A 15,269-nucleotide genomic window follows, 5' to 3' on the forward strand; every position below is an offset into this window, starting at 1 on the left:
ATATATTCCACACAGCAGTATCTTGTCTGTGCAACCTAGTTAAAAGTCAGGAGAAGGAGACAGCTGAAAACCTTGCGTGACCTTCTGATCCACAATCATTTCCACAGGAGAAATCACTGCAGGAAAGGTACAAGTCAAAGCAGTTAACTAGTAGTGTACACTCCACCTTCAATACCTGCTGATAGTGACAACTCAATGAAAAGATTAACATTTTCCTGTGTCTTCTGAGGCAATTCTTCTTTATGGGGTATTCAAGGATCCAAATCCCATTCATATACACTCTGACACTTCACCCAAAATTACAAAAGCATCCCAGTTTCAGGAGTTGCTGGGCTGAATTGAAGACATGTTCAAGGTTCTGTCTGTAGCAATGTGGACACCAACACTGGCAACGTAAACACTGAAGAGGCACGTGGGTATATGCAAAAATTTCATTCAGCACAAAGAAAAGCAAAACTAGGACAGAAGGATCCTAAATTAATCCAGTTCCCGTCTTCCCACTGACTTCCCTCACCATTGGAAAGACTTTGGTTTGGATTTTAGTCAAGTCTGGTTTACAGTGCTCAACTTTGTGTGTCATAAAAAAACACCAACCCTTGCTGGAACGTCTTACTCATTACACAGCCCTGCAAAAATTATTAGCTATGATACAAGGCATTTCCCTTTGGGGACCAGAAAGGGTGAAGAAAGGGGATGTAGAGTGACAGCTTGTGGTTTCTAATGCAGCAGCAAAAAAAAACAACAAAAAAAAAGGCAAGAGGAATACAGGATATAATGTGTTTACATTTGTCAAAACAAGTTTCCTGGAGACATGGAGGGTCCATGCTGCTGAGCTGTCACTTCTGCTTGAAACTGCTGCCTCATGCTATCGGGAGGTCAGTCACTGACCTACTTTCTGATAGGACTGAATTAATTTGCTACTTCTGTACACAAACCTTTTTTATTTTTTTTAAAGGAATGCTTAACAAACCCAGAAAAAGCTGCCTTTTATCTAACTTGGGGCTTCAACTGGTGCTGTGCAAGGCTATTACATACCCTGGCATGGGGCCCAGTGTGCTTGGGCTGCTTATTCTTTTGGAAAAATCTGTACAGAGTGTTTTAATGAGTTGACGCTGCAAATAACGTCTTTCCTTTTTGAACTCCTACACCACACTAATACCAGCGATTTAACCCACTACACACAATAAGGGAGGCCAGCACTCAAATAGGCTGTGCTTTGTCTAGGCTGCTCCTGAAATAGATGCCTACCACTACAGGATTAGCTCCCCAAATAGACAGATGCATGGCACAATACACTTACAGGATTAAAACATAAAGTCATTAATAGAAAACAAGATGAGTAGGTGAAACTTATGAACTAAACACCTACCAACCCAATGACGCCCTGCACCTGCACAGAGCCAGCTAACCAGTGCTCACTAGGAGATGGTGGTATGCTAGGAGCCCTTAAACTAAAAAGCATTCTTCTCAGAAAGTGAAGAGGCAGAAGTAGTAGCAAAAGACATGCCACCTACTTCCCCTCTTTGCTTAATGGCTACCTACACGCACATAATGTCACTACCCAAACTCTTTCATTAAAATAAATCCATGGTGAAGGGTTTTTCACAGATCTTTCAAATACCTGGACCACTGAAATACTAGAAGTCAGCTCTTGAAATCATCCTTAACAATGCCATCCATTGAAAGCTTCATTGCTTGGGTGGACTCCTCTTCCCAGGTCTCTTGTGGGTAGCAGCACTGCAGTTTGGAAACAGGCCAGCCGCGTACCAACCCGTGAGAGCAGGGCCATTCCGCGTTAAGGCTCTGGACTGACATTTGGAAGATGAGACCTCTTCAGCAACTTGGTCTCATACGCTCACCTCACCCTCCATCTGCTAAGCAAAGATAAGGATCTTCTCCAAACGCTTGGCTTGCTTAGTACCAAAACATCGTGGGTGAGACTCACACTTTCCTTTGCATTTCCCCAGGGTCCAATCTAATAATAGAGCAGGTAGTACTGACTAGCATAATACAAGACGACTATCAGTCTCACAACAGATTTATGATCACTCGAGTTCCTGGACTTGATTAGGTTCATGTTGCCAAAGATAACTATGCCAAACCTAGCACTTGCAACTGCAAATGCATTCTTGTCAACCTTTTTAGCTTTCATCTGTGCATATTTACAAGCCCTGAATCTGAAGTTCAAATAAATCCAGCAATTCACTCAAACCCACCAGGATTTGAAAACATTAGGGAAGTGTCAAGATGTCATTGAGCTTGTTCTGCAGAAAAGAGTGCTTTATAGTTTCAGAAAGAAATAGACAAGGGAGCTATTTAACGAGATGGTGGCATATTGAAACATGGATAGATAAGTAATTAATAGCTACCTTCTCTAAGTGAAAACTTTTCTGAGTGAAAAATCAGCTCATATGAAAAACTACAAGTCAACTGCTGCCATTTTTGGATGGATAAGAACTGTCATGCATGTTAGCATCTCCATTACCATGAAGGATTTTACTCCTTTAAGCAATTCACAAAGACTTTCACACAGAACAGCATGTGGGAAGCAAGGAACTAACAGAAGGAGACACCAAAGAAATGTTGATATTTGCAACTAGAATTCTAATGAAAAATGTTATCAGGAATACATGAACGCAGGAGAGAACTTCTACCATGAGAAGCTGAAGCTTTAGTTCCTTACAATCAAGAATAACTACACAATTGCATAGGTGCTATTATTACTGTACAAAATATTGGCCAAATAATCTCTTCATGTTGGTAGCTCAAAATATTTAATTAATTCAAAAGTCCAATATTCAAGCAGCAGATTAGCTAGGTAAGAATTCTCTTAACCCTGATGGACAGGTTTCTTTACCAAATTTCTATATAGCTTCAAGTGCAACATATGGCACCTTAAAATAAACAAACAGGAGAGGGAAAAATAGTCATTCTTCAAGAAACAGCAAGTATAAACCTATTAATTAAGCATTTAATTTCTTTTATCCCTCATGTCTGTCTTCACAGGCTCTCTCAGCAATCAACCAATTTCGGGATTCACTGCTGTCATGCCAATCGTGGCAGTACTTCAGCTCAAAAGGCACTGTCAAAGACAATGAAGTCTCCCTTCAGCTTGTTCCCACACTGGCGCTGTGTAACACACACACGCTGCCTGGCGAGGGGAGCTGGGGGTGAGGCTTCACCTGCCCGACTTCCAAGAACTGCAGACCTGCCCTAGCTGGCAATGGCACAACTGAATCACACCAATGGTCGAGACTTTGTGCTATAGAAACCACCTCACACCCTCCTATACAACACATAAATAGAACCCAGAGATGCATTTTTGTCCAGTTTAGTGGTGGATTTGGCAGTGTTGGGTTAAAAGTTGGACTCAATGATCTTAAAGGCCTTTTCCAACCTAAACAGTTCTATGACTCTTTTCCAACCTGCACATGCCTTGGACTGAGGCATACTATAAACATGAAAAAATTTCCCAGCATTTCACTGTTACAGCTCAATCTCTCACTTGAATCCATGGACATCATCCCCTGTAGTTCACCCAGTGATGCTGTACACAGAGCACAAGGAAGGATATGGCAGACAGATTCCCTGTTGTGAAGGAGAATATACATCTTTCTGATTCTAACAGTTTGTTTTCACAGTGGCCTGTGTTCCTGTGGGAACTGGTGTTGGCAGAGATCAAATTGTAGGTCAGGGCTTATAAGGCTTTGAAATATATAAGGATAGTTACTGACAATGAGCTGTGCATTTGTTTCTGCTGATTTGGGCAAAGAAGGCACCACTGATGTCCTGACTATAAATTGCATTTAAAATGCACGTTTGGCTGCCTCACCTGAACTATCCCTGCTTTCTGTCCCTAGTATGCTCTGGCCTGGCAGATACTCCCAAGCAGCTTGTGGCAGTGGCCACCTGAAGCCAGCGACCCTGGGGCAGGGACTGTCACCCTACTGTCACCCAGCACACAGCGCAGCAGGGCTCAGATTCATTCAGCCTCTGGGCATCACTGCAGCACAAATGAGGAAAACCTAAATGCCAATGAAGGGCAGATACTCAGCCCTGCAACGAGAGCACACTTTACTGCAAACACCTTGTATCCCAGAGCTTGAAATAGAAATTTCTGTGACAAAAACCTCACAATGTGAAACTCTGTATTAAAAACCAGCAAGCTGCACTGTTTGGCATCTTGTATTCCAACCCTTGTGAGAAGTCCAAATAGCTCAAATACAAATCTGTAATATTGCTCTCTGAGTAACAGCTATTTTAAGCCAATTTTGGCAGACACTAAGAGTTGTAAGCAGGATGCCAGCTGTATGGTTCCTTGAGTCCTTCTCCTGGATCTATCCAGCCAGCAGTGGTGACAGAATACCCTCCTGCTCTGCTAAGGAAGCTCTGATGCTTTCATCTTCCTTCCAGCCCAAATGTGCTGGGTTCCTGCAGCAAGGAGAGCTTGCCTTTGCTGCCCCAAGGATAGTATCACCAATAAAAATCAGACTCTTCCAAGTTTTAAAAGTTCCCTTTCCAAAAAACAAGCCTTAAAAAGAGAATAGACAATGAGCTGCACAACGTTTTTTACAGGCACTCATTTGAGATGACCCACATAATTAATTCACTTGACCATTTCACATTTCCTAAGTTATAGCAACAAGCAGTATAAAAGCTTTTACAATCATGAACCATTTTTGCTTTATGATAAAAGTGTCTTGTGCAGTTTGTCGTTTATCAGCAAAAAATTAACAGCCCCACACAACACATGGACTGTGATATTAATTTACAGATACCTGAGCATCAAACACTTGCTGATCCTGGTCATTTCCCTGTGCCTCTTTACCCTTAACAGCAGCCACCTCTGAAATCTCTGTGTTCATCAACTTTCCAAGCACCAGCCAACCCAGAAGTGTGGCTGGTACACAACTTGCCATTTAGCAGTTTCCTTTCCCTGGATCTCCAGGCTACACAAAGCTCTCATCACAGGCTCCTATCTGGGACTTCATGATGGGAGGGTAAGATTATGCTTTGTGAACCCACAGCACAAGCAACACTGCATGAAACTAAATATAACAAAATATAAGTAAAAATAAGGAAAGGTCTACAATAAGCAAATCCCGCTTTTTCAATGCACACCACAGGAACACACATATCCACAAAAGGGATTAGGTAGTATGTCCTTGTTGGATGGAGGAAGGTGGAGAGGTCAAGCCAGGAAACCTGAGAATAAAAGAATTATTCAACATAGTGATGGCACTGCAGAAAGAAGGAAAATTTTTTGCACAACTGCAGCAAGGCCAGCAGGGACAGGGGGAAGCAGAGCGGGTGGGAAGGGATGATGTTCACACAGCAGTGCTGGCAGAGCGTGAGGTCACTCAAAGGAGGTCATGTCATTCCAGCAGAAAAGCCTGCTGGAATTATCCTACTGGGCAAGAATGATCATACTCACAGAAAGACTGCAATGTGCAGTCTCGGTCAAACTAAGTAACCCAGGACTCCAGCTATGGAAAAACAAATCCCAGGAAGCAAGGCCATTCCCAACAAACTGGACACAAACAGACTGCAGCTGCTGAAACACATAGCTGGAGTGACATAATATTAGAACACATTTTTATGCTTACTAAGACAACAACAAACCCAAGCCTGAAGTTGTATTTTGGGCACACTAGCTCAAACTATCTTTAGAGAGGAAAAGTGTTTGTGTGTACAGATGTTCCAGCAGGCACGGAGACCAGAGAGCTGGAAAAAGCACTCGCTCACTTCCGAACCTTATAAAAATTGTCTGTTGCAAATAAGGGTGGGGATAAATACACCAGGCAATGTGAAACAAAACAAAAACAAAAAGCAGGCAAGAAGCCAGTAGTTAGTCAGGGATTGGTGAAATACAGTGGCTCCATGCCTTCTCCAGCTTTACTTCTCCCAACAGATGTTTCCAGGTGTCATCCCCTCCTGCAGTCCCCCTGCTATGTTTTACTCTTCCTGCCAGCTCTTTCATCCAGCTTTCTATCTCACTTTCACAGCTGCTCTTTTGGAAGCACGATTGAAGCTATAAATTCATGTCTACACATCAGTAATAAAAATAGTTTTTGTAAAAGCTATTCTTCTTCCCTATCTTTGGTGACACAAATGATACAGACTCGCTGGCAATTCAGGGGTCTCACTGCAGCTTTAATCACTGATCAAGACATACAGCAACACTGTCTCACAAGGAAACAGTAATAATGAAACTTTATATATACATATATCTTGGAATGATTTCTATTTCTGAAGAACTGAAAGACACAAAAAATGGCCTCAAAACACTTTTTCTATGAAACAGCTATTATTTTTAAAGTAAAACGTAATTATCACCTTGTTCCTTAATTTTCAGCCTGTGGCAAAGCAGAAATCCCAAAGCTTGTGCTTTGGGCTGGATACAGAAGTGACCATTCCTGCAAGCAGTGTTTGTAGAAGAAAACTGATTTGCATGGAGGCACATCTCCTTTGGGTTCAATTTACCTTTATGGCATACAAATCAGCCATGGGCAAGCATTGGGTTAATATTGGCAGGGCAAATTCCAGGCATGAAGCCCTAGGAGAAAAAGCACAGCTTTGGGTGATGGAGATTGGCCACCAGCCTGCTGTTGGTAGGGTAATGGAGGAACCAAATAAAAAACCCACAAAATTGCACCGACAGGAGCAAAAAGAGATTACAAAGAGACTGATTTAAAAAACCAAGAAAGAGCTAAAGCAGGGAAGTTTGACAAACAGGGACAGTGCTTGTGGAAGAAGCTGATATGGCATTTTTATAACAAAGGCAGGGGAGTAGGAGCAGAGTTCAGCACTGGACCTGGAAAGGACTGGTCTACCCTGGTGACTGCCTCTGCCTCCAGGAGAGGCTGGGAGCTCTCTTAAGCTCCTTGGATCTCTGTGTGACCAGCAAGAGAGGGCTCTGCTTGCAATGGGTGTGCCATGCCACTGCTGCTACAGCATGACAGCAGCTTCCCAAGATGTGAGGGGATGCCTGTGATTCCAGTGCTGCAGTGGTACTTGCTGCAATTTTTCTTAAGGTTTTCATAGTCAGCTAAGCCACTATTGTTTTTATTGAAATTCATACATGCACACAGTACTTAAGAGAGAGAAGGGGGGTGAAAACAGAAGCTGAATTGAAAGTTCAGCTTCTTTTAACTTAATTTGTTAGCGGGTTCATCATCTTTTTTGACAGAATAATCTTTCCACAGTGAATTATTTTCACTGGAAAAAAAGAGGAGACCAACAAATTGCTGGATAAAATTTGTGCTTTAAATAATAAAGCAATTAATGGCATTTTAGCAAGGACACATTCTTCTCTCCAGAAATAAAATCCCTATTTCATCTCATCTAAATTGCTTGGTCAGCTTCAAATAAGTGCAATATAAATCTCCTTCCCATACTGCTGCTGTTATCTATGATAAAGGGAAGAGACAGAAGGTAATCCTGTGTTCTGTATTCACTGACACATCATTTTCATGCTACACTACACTGTAATTTATTTCTAATGGGATAAACCTCTTGTAGTCTTCCTGCATTATTCAGCCACACACACATCCCCAACTGGTACCAAGATTGTAGGACTGGCAGGTGCAACACACAGGGACCCTGCTTGGTGGATTTAGGATGTCTGCTGCACATTTCAGCAAAGCTACAGCTGTGAAAATAAACAGAGAGACTGTATAATTAAGGTACGCTTTTATTCCTTCCCACCCACTGCCTCCTGCAAGCAAGGCAGTCAAAGAGTATGACACTTTTCAGTACTTGTAATTTCCAACTAAACTTCTCATTTTTTATCTAATCAGTTTGAGATGATGCAAAAAGACATGTGGAGCTGTGAGAGATTAAAGGACACGGAAACCAGATGAAAGTGAGAAGTCCTTATGGTCTTAGCCACAGCCTTTGTTTAATACAAAGGAAAATATCTTTGATGCTCTTTCTCCTGTCCTCATCAAGAGGAATACTAGAAGTAAGTAAATCAATGTATGAAAATCAAGCTGGGGCCATGAAGAGCTACAGTTTTGTTTACAATATTTTCATATCATTTTGCAGAAGGAGATAAAACCTGTGGCTCAAGGCTTATAAAAACTTTCTTCAAATTAAAAATTTGAACTGAATATCCAGTTATTCCTGATGCAATCCTGAAATGGATAGGTGCAAACAGAAGGCTACCTATGATATTCCTGCAGAAATTAATATATTTCAGAGAACATCCCTATTAATTTATACAACACCTTTCTCTGTCAAAATGTGCAAGACCACCACAGACACTTAAGTTTCTGCCAGTTAATAAACACTATTATCAAGCACCATGACTTAAAGAGACAAGAATCTCAGTTTTACCATGCCTTTCACACCCACCTCTCCAGCTCTGCTGATAGCTACACTCACATACAGAGGACATCTTACAAAGTAAAATATTGTCTAATTCACTGTCTACTGTCTGGCTACTTTACAGGTCTATCACTCCAGCCGTTTACAAAAGGATTCATTTTGTCTGATTCAGATGCAAGGTAGAAACTTGCACTGTGACAGTCAGCTCTCCAGATTCCCTTTACTGTCAATGCAAAGTGACAGTTCCTTCCAGAGCACATGTCACACCACTGCAGGTACCCATCTTTGAGGTGGTGAATGAACCCCCTGCTGCCCAGGGAAGGGACTAAGAGCTCCAGTCCAGCTCAATGGGGCCTGGCAGCAGGAGAGCTGGGGCTGGTCTCCTGGGCAAAGGTCACTCACAGAAGTGTTTCAGCTGCTTTGCCATCTCCAGCTGGACTGGGGTCCTCAGTGCACCCCAAGCCTCTGGGAAGGATGGTGACAGCAACAGCCAGTCTGCAGAGAATGGGAGGGAGAAATACAACACCATGCACCAGCAGCAGGGCTGCAGCTGCTTTATATTGCTTCTTGCTGCAGATTATGAATGTTAGCTCTGGTTTACCAACAATTCATACTTCAAAAATTTGATAAAATACCCCAAAGGCTAATTCCTCCTGAACTCCATCCCTGCTGCCACAATCCATTTGTATTATGACTTTGTTCTGGGGATGTATCTGCAACCACTTACGCGAGGGGCCCAAATGACTTGATCCAGCCCAGCCTGGGCAGGCAGTGCTGCCCACACCCACACTGGGACACACTGGGTGAGGTCCCAGTGAGGCTGGCTACTACTTTAGCAGGGATTCCAGCTGAGATCCTGCAAGTGAAGCTCCCTGCAGAAACCACCAAGCGACCTTGCCAGATGCTCCTGGGGCTCCAAAGAGCACTGGCCAAGGAAGCCTTTGGGCAATCCAATCTGGTCCCACAGCAAGGCCCAAGCTCTAGCAACAGACCTCTGCTGCATCCCAACCCACCTACAGGGTTTGCTGTCAGTCTGTATTCTGATGTCTGCTGATGTCAACATTGCAAATACAGCAGATCCTGTGCTCATTTAGGTTTTACTCATCTGAAACTCCCTCTTAAACGCAATCCAGATGAGCTCCTTGGTGTGGACAGCAGCTGCCCTTACTGTCTGCAGCCTCACTTAGCAGACTCTTTTCAAAGGGGAGCAGAATAATTTTAAATAGACTGCCTTTCACTGTGGTTGGAAAGGGGATCCCTGATCATGCTTCCACGGTCATACCCTGCTTTCTGAGCATCTCTGGGGAGAGATGGCAGCATAACTCACCACCAGTTCAGGAAAGCACTGCGGGTGTCTTTACTGAGCTGCTTATGTTGCCTACCAGTTCTCAAAGGCAGAATGCATGGCTTAGCTCCCCCCTGCAAATAGGTGACTTTGTACTTTGTCACCTGGCTACGGACACAGAAAGATGGCATCATGTGAGGTGTGCAGGTGTGTCTGCATCTACTGCCACAGCTCACCCTGCTGCTGCAGAGGGGGCCAGCTGCATGAAACAGTGCAGGCTAAAAGCAAACCCTCAAAAGAGATGGTCCCAGGTGCATAGTGCCCAGGAGCCACAGCTACCCTTGAAGCCTGCAGGGGGAGAACCAAAAGGGCTGAATCTGGCTAGATACCCCCTGGTCATGGTAAATGGTAATAAATGCCTTTGAGGCATGTGCAATTAAAAAAGCAAGGTTAAAACTGGGAGAAAGACATTGGGATTCTCACTCCAAACACAGCAGAAAGCTTTGGTTTGGGTACTAGAACAGCCTCCCTAGGCACGGGGCTGGGATCTTCTCACCTCAACCTCTCAAAGCTAGGCTGAATGAGAAATAGTAAGAGCTTGGCTGGAAAAGCAAGAGCAGATGACAGAATCAGTCTTTACTGCCTTGAATTTTAAACTCTCTGAAAAACCAGCTTCTTATCCAATAGGCAGGTGACAACACCATTAGGAATTTGACGGCTGTGCCCCAGCATAGAAGTCAAAAGAGAAGCAGCAGAAGGGAGGTAGCACAACTGGCCTAGCAAGAGAGGTGCAAACTGCTTCAGCCCTGACACACAAGGTGCTAAGATGCAGTGATAAAAGCAAGAGGAACGAACAGGGTCTGGTAATTTTTCTAAGAAAGCAGGGTTTGCATACAGGAACCAGAATTATAAAGAACAAATAACTGAAGAATCTATTTGCACTAGTGATTAAAAAAACAGAATGGGATATTATTTTTGTCCCTATGTTCTACAAACTGGACTAAAATTGTGGAACCTAAACATTTTTTTTACTCTAGCAACAGCCATCATCTAAAACACCAGCTGAAATAACTCACAAAACTGTATTAAGTATAACATACAAGCACTTTGTATGCACAGTACAAAGCTAAGGGCTACCCTTCACCTCTGAAGACAATCGGTAGCTACACTTACACCATGTAAATATTTATTCATAAATAAAGCTAAAAGGAACTTCCTTATTCTCAATGCAGTGTGTGAAACGTGGGGTTTTTTTCCATTTCCACAGAAACTTACTTCAGTTACTAGCCCCTCAGGACAGCTTGTGAAACTAGAAAAAGCAGTGTACTGTCCACTGCTTCTAATTAAAATCTTACAGTATTGCGGTCAGAGAGCTCTGGAGAACTGGTGAGGTCGCGTGATTTCCTTGAGGTCAGACAGCAAAAGCACACTAGACCAGGGATGACAGATTTCTTGGCTTGTCCATGCAATGCAGCCCTCTGCAGCCTGAGCCAGAAATGCCGTCACTGGAAAGCTCTGGTTCCTCTCAGTAACCTAACTTTAAATAGTCTAGATCTTTAAAGGAGAAAATCCCATGTAAGCACAGCCTCCCCCCACCACTCCCCCGAGGGTACCAAGAGTAACTTTTTCCCCTAAAGCCTTCTTGCACCTGCAGATGTTGCTCTGGGAGCCAATGTGGCTCCAAAGTCTGTGCCAATCCTTAGCCAGTCTCTGCAGTTTTTCTGTATCACTGAGTGCCAGTAAGTGTTCACACTCCAAGCAATATCTGGTCTGACCATTTGTATGTTCCTCCAGCTGCTTGAGAGCCCATCTGTTCAGACAGGATTGCTGGCTCCACTCACTGCACACGACCCAGTGTTTCCATTGCTTACCCTGGAGAACTTGGGGGACACACTGGTGAGGAAGTGGCAGATCTTTGCATTTGTGACACATTCACTCCATCTGTTACATAGTATTTTCCCCAGGTATTTACCTCTGGAGGCATGAGACGTCTTTGCCTCTGCTGAGTTTCCAATATTCACATCCACATGTTAAGATGGAAATAACATCTGAGTGGAAGACTCCTAGTTTGGTCTTTACATTTGTATTTTCAATGACTAATTTTGTTTAAGTTGGTAAACGCAGCTGTTGCCTTGCCAGTTGGTGACATTTCCTTTTGGACTTCCCCCTGGTTGGTGTGTCTCTGCCAAGACATGTAAATTGACTCATTCCTTGTATTCCTTTGCCTTTTTATACAATGCTTCAGTAGGAATTTGCAAAAGGTCTCTTGAAATTTGTTTCCTTAAATAATTACTAGCCCTGCAATGCCAGACAGTCTTTTCTTACATGTTTTTTGAACTGCCACTTAAGCATCCCATGCTCAGGATGCTGGATCTAACTGATGTAACAGCTCACTATACTACATCCAGCTGTACTTTTTCTTATGGTGACTTGGCCATGTCACCGTCCACTCAACAGCAACCTTAAAGTGGTGACAGAATGCACGCTGGTTTTATACCAGCATTATCCATGATGAACCACTCACACAGCTCCCTCCCTACTTGCTTCAATGGCTTGAGCTTGTCAGTGACTTCACTGCCATTATAAATACATACTTGAAAATAATAGATCAGTCTCCTGGAAAAGGTAATAAACATATTCCCACCAAGAGCTCCAGACAAACAACCGCATCAAACTGGCGGGTGATCAGCCTCAAGCCAGGGAGGAGGAGGCTATCCAAAATCTAGATAGCAGAGGCCATCCAAAAACCTGGCCATTGATTTATCTTCCTAATTGAAATGTCTGAACTGAAGCTGTAAGATAAATAAATCAGAATCTCCGTTCTTCATTTTGGTTTGGGTTTTTCTCATTTTTGATGCTTCTACCAGTGAAAGGAACAGAAGTTCTCTTCAACTTTTGCAATTGCTTGTGTCACCATTCTGAAATACTTTATCTGAAAAGCAATTTCTTTGCATTAGTTGGATTATGTTAATTTTTTCATATTCCTGTATTTCTTAAAGAACTCAGCAACTACTCATTCAACCATTTTTCAGCAATGATCTCTACCTTCAGCTGCTCCAAACTGCGGTTTTAGATCGCTTTTCACATCTGCCTTTGTGCTGTGAGACAGCATCTCTACTTTGGGATTTTCAGTTCCTTTGGCAAAGTCACAGTGCTCCTCCCACTATCATCATCCTTCTCCAGTCACTAAATAGCTTTCACTTGGTACCCTCAGACAGGCCTATTGGCTGGTAGAAACTGGCCTGTTGAGAAAAGGGAATAACTTTTTCAGGAGTTACATCAGTTTCTTGGGCAAGGCCATCTTATTTCTCTTGGGGCCTCTATTCTTGTTCTGAAACTGATTTTGCTGATAATTTTGCTGGATGCATTCAAATGTCCAATGTTGATTTTGGTATTTGCATCCTTGGAAAGTCCACTATCTGGGATAGCTCAGCTGCAAACCAGTTAAATTCTTAGCAACATATGGTGTGTTCGCTTAAGTAGTAATACTAATTTACTAATTCTCCTGCCATTTTTTCTTTTTAATTTCTTTTTTGTATCATCACAAAAAAAAAAAATCACTTCTATTGCACACTAAGATGTGCTGAAGATAAACACTGAGTTTGTCTCCAACATACTCAGACCACAACAATTCCACCAGTTGCTGTGGGGACACTTTTACACTACGTCCAAGTATCACCAAGAGCACAGAGAGCAGGCAGACTTCTGCCAGGCCCCACATTATTGCTTTGGAGACAGAAGATGACACTTGGCCATTGATTCCTCTGTTCTGTCACTGGCCATAACCCCAAGAAAGTCTCCCTTTTAGTAAGCAGATGTCAGCTAAGGAATTTGGTCCAAATCTGCTGACAGCTCTTATCTCATTGCAGTAGTTGTCTGTTGGAAATACTGTGTAATTGCCATTTCATGTACTGCGTTTGAAATCTAGTTCAGAGCAATCGACCACTAATTGGTTCCCAGTCTACAAGCTATTTTTCTCCTGTGGAAGTCATAATTAATGCTACACCCTCCGAGTTATCATCATCGTGCTTCATGAATATATTATAGCTTTGTTTTCATTCTTAAGATTGCTCTTCATCAATTCCTGGTCACAGACAGTTTGCTTACTCAAAGGATTTTACTTACTCTATTCCTCCATTTCCTTCACCTGCATCTCTTTTGTTGTTGTAGCCTTTATTTCACTGTTCCAGAAACCTACTTTCTGTGATTAGTTTTTTTTCCAAACCTTTCCCTAAAGAACTCTTCAGAGGCTTGCCTGGCTCATGGCTTTCACCAAAGCAGGTTGCGTCATTTCAACCAAGACAGAATCTGCTATTTACCCGACAAGTACTTTGCTGGAACAGCTACCTTGCCATCTTCCTCTAATTTGCCTCTTTTCCAAGGACAGATTCTTTGCCTGTAGCTGAAGCCCAAACACAGAGTGTTGTATCACTGCTTTTCATCATAACCATAACATTTGACCCATTCAGTTTGGGTCATGAGACTCTAAAACCTTGCCCACAGCAAGATCAGTTGAAGCCTTGGCCTCTGGGTTCAAGTGGCAGCCATGCACTGCCAGCAGCTAAGGGAGCACAGCAGTTTTCCTGTCACCTACATTCTACTTGGTAAGAATGCTGCAAGATGAAAAGATTCCGGGTACTCACATTTTACAGTAACAGCAGCCATCTCAGTACCTGGCTTAAAAAAGAAACCACATCTTACATCTCAGAAATGGCTGTGTTCTGTCTCAGCTGGTGTAAACTGTTTATACCTTCTTCTGCAAGACATTTTGCATTACCTCCCTCCCTTACTAAGGGACACCCACTACACTAATAGGTTAGTAGCTATCACCACGTGAATCTTATGCAGGTTCACATTAGGACTCCCTAAATATGGTGAAACACAGAAACTTCACACCTACCAGAGCCCAAGAAAAAAATTCGTAAAATTTTTTTTTGCTACTGAACTAGCTCATAATCTTCTACACTTACGGTGCTATTTGGTTCAGCAGATGGAGAATTGTAAGAATTTTGCCAACAATTTTTACTGCCTCACATGAGAGATGTTAGCTACACTTGAGCCCCATGTGACACAGTAATTTTGGACCTATGGGTTTGGGTACCCTAAACTGTTAAGGGAAGAGCAGACTTTGCACTTGAAGGGTCAGGCCACAGACCAGAAATAGTAACATTCAAAAGTCAGGTTTGAGGGAGAGCCAAAATGGGCCAGCAGTGTTGAAAAGAACAGCTGCTCATCCTTGCAAAAAGCCCAGTCTTTCAGGGAGACACACTCTACAGAGAGGAAGGAGATTTAACCCAGGGGCCAGTACCTGGGACCTGCTAAATCACTTTTCCACAGCAAAACTGTAGTGGGTAACAGTAGACGAAACAAGAGATGAAGAAGCGAAATCAAATCAGGATGTTAAAGACTGCTCTGAAAATCTACAGGATGGAGAATGGATTAGGTTGGTGCATGGAGGTTGTCTGCACTGAGGGTGTCATCTTTGGGACCAGCCAAATGGGGTAGGAGATGGGGTGGGGAGAGGGAAGAACAAAAAGTCATGGTTTGGGGTAAAAGAGAGTTTTCTAGTTAAAAAATGAGACCAAAAAAAATGTTATTTCTGAGATACTGGGAAATGAGTGGCAGTCTTTTCATCATAACAGAAGACAGAAACAGG

The 15,269-nt window shown here is 42.8% G+C and overlaps 1 protein-coding gene across 15 annotated transcripts in view; it reads right to left on the reverse strand.

Moving 5' to 3' along the window:
- The window catches only part of BACH2 (BTB domain and CNC homolog 2), a 186,364-nt gene that overhangs the window by 106,534 nt on the left and 64,561 nt on the right, over positions 1-15,269 (reverse strand). For 2 of the 15 annotated variants that reach the window (XM_064412678.1, XM_064412677.1), the window contains exons 1-2: positions 11,262-11,474; positions 10,969-11,098 (exon numbers count right to left, since the gene is read on the reverse strand). The exons of 7 other annotated variants lie outside the window; for them this stretch is intronic. The gene's annotated coding sequence lies outside the window, so the exon portion shown is untranslated. Of the gene's footprint in view, positions 1-10,968; positions 11,099-11,261; positions 11,504-15,269 lie in introns of those variants that run through there. 6 more of the 15 variants (XM_064412680.1, XM_064412679.1, XM_064412676.1 and 3 more) reach the window with 4 other exon arrangements.

This window comes from Passer domesticus, chromosome 3 (genome assembly GCF_036417665.1).
Source record: "Passer domesticus isolate bPasDom1 chromosome 3, bPasDom1.hap1, whole genome shotgun sequence".
NCBI classification, from domain to species: Eukaryota; Metazoa; Chordata; class Aves; order Passeriformes; family Passeridae; genus Passer; species Passer domesticus.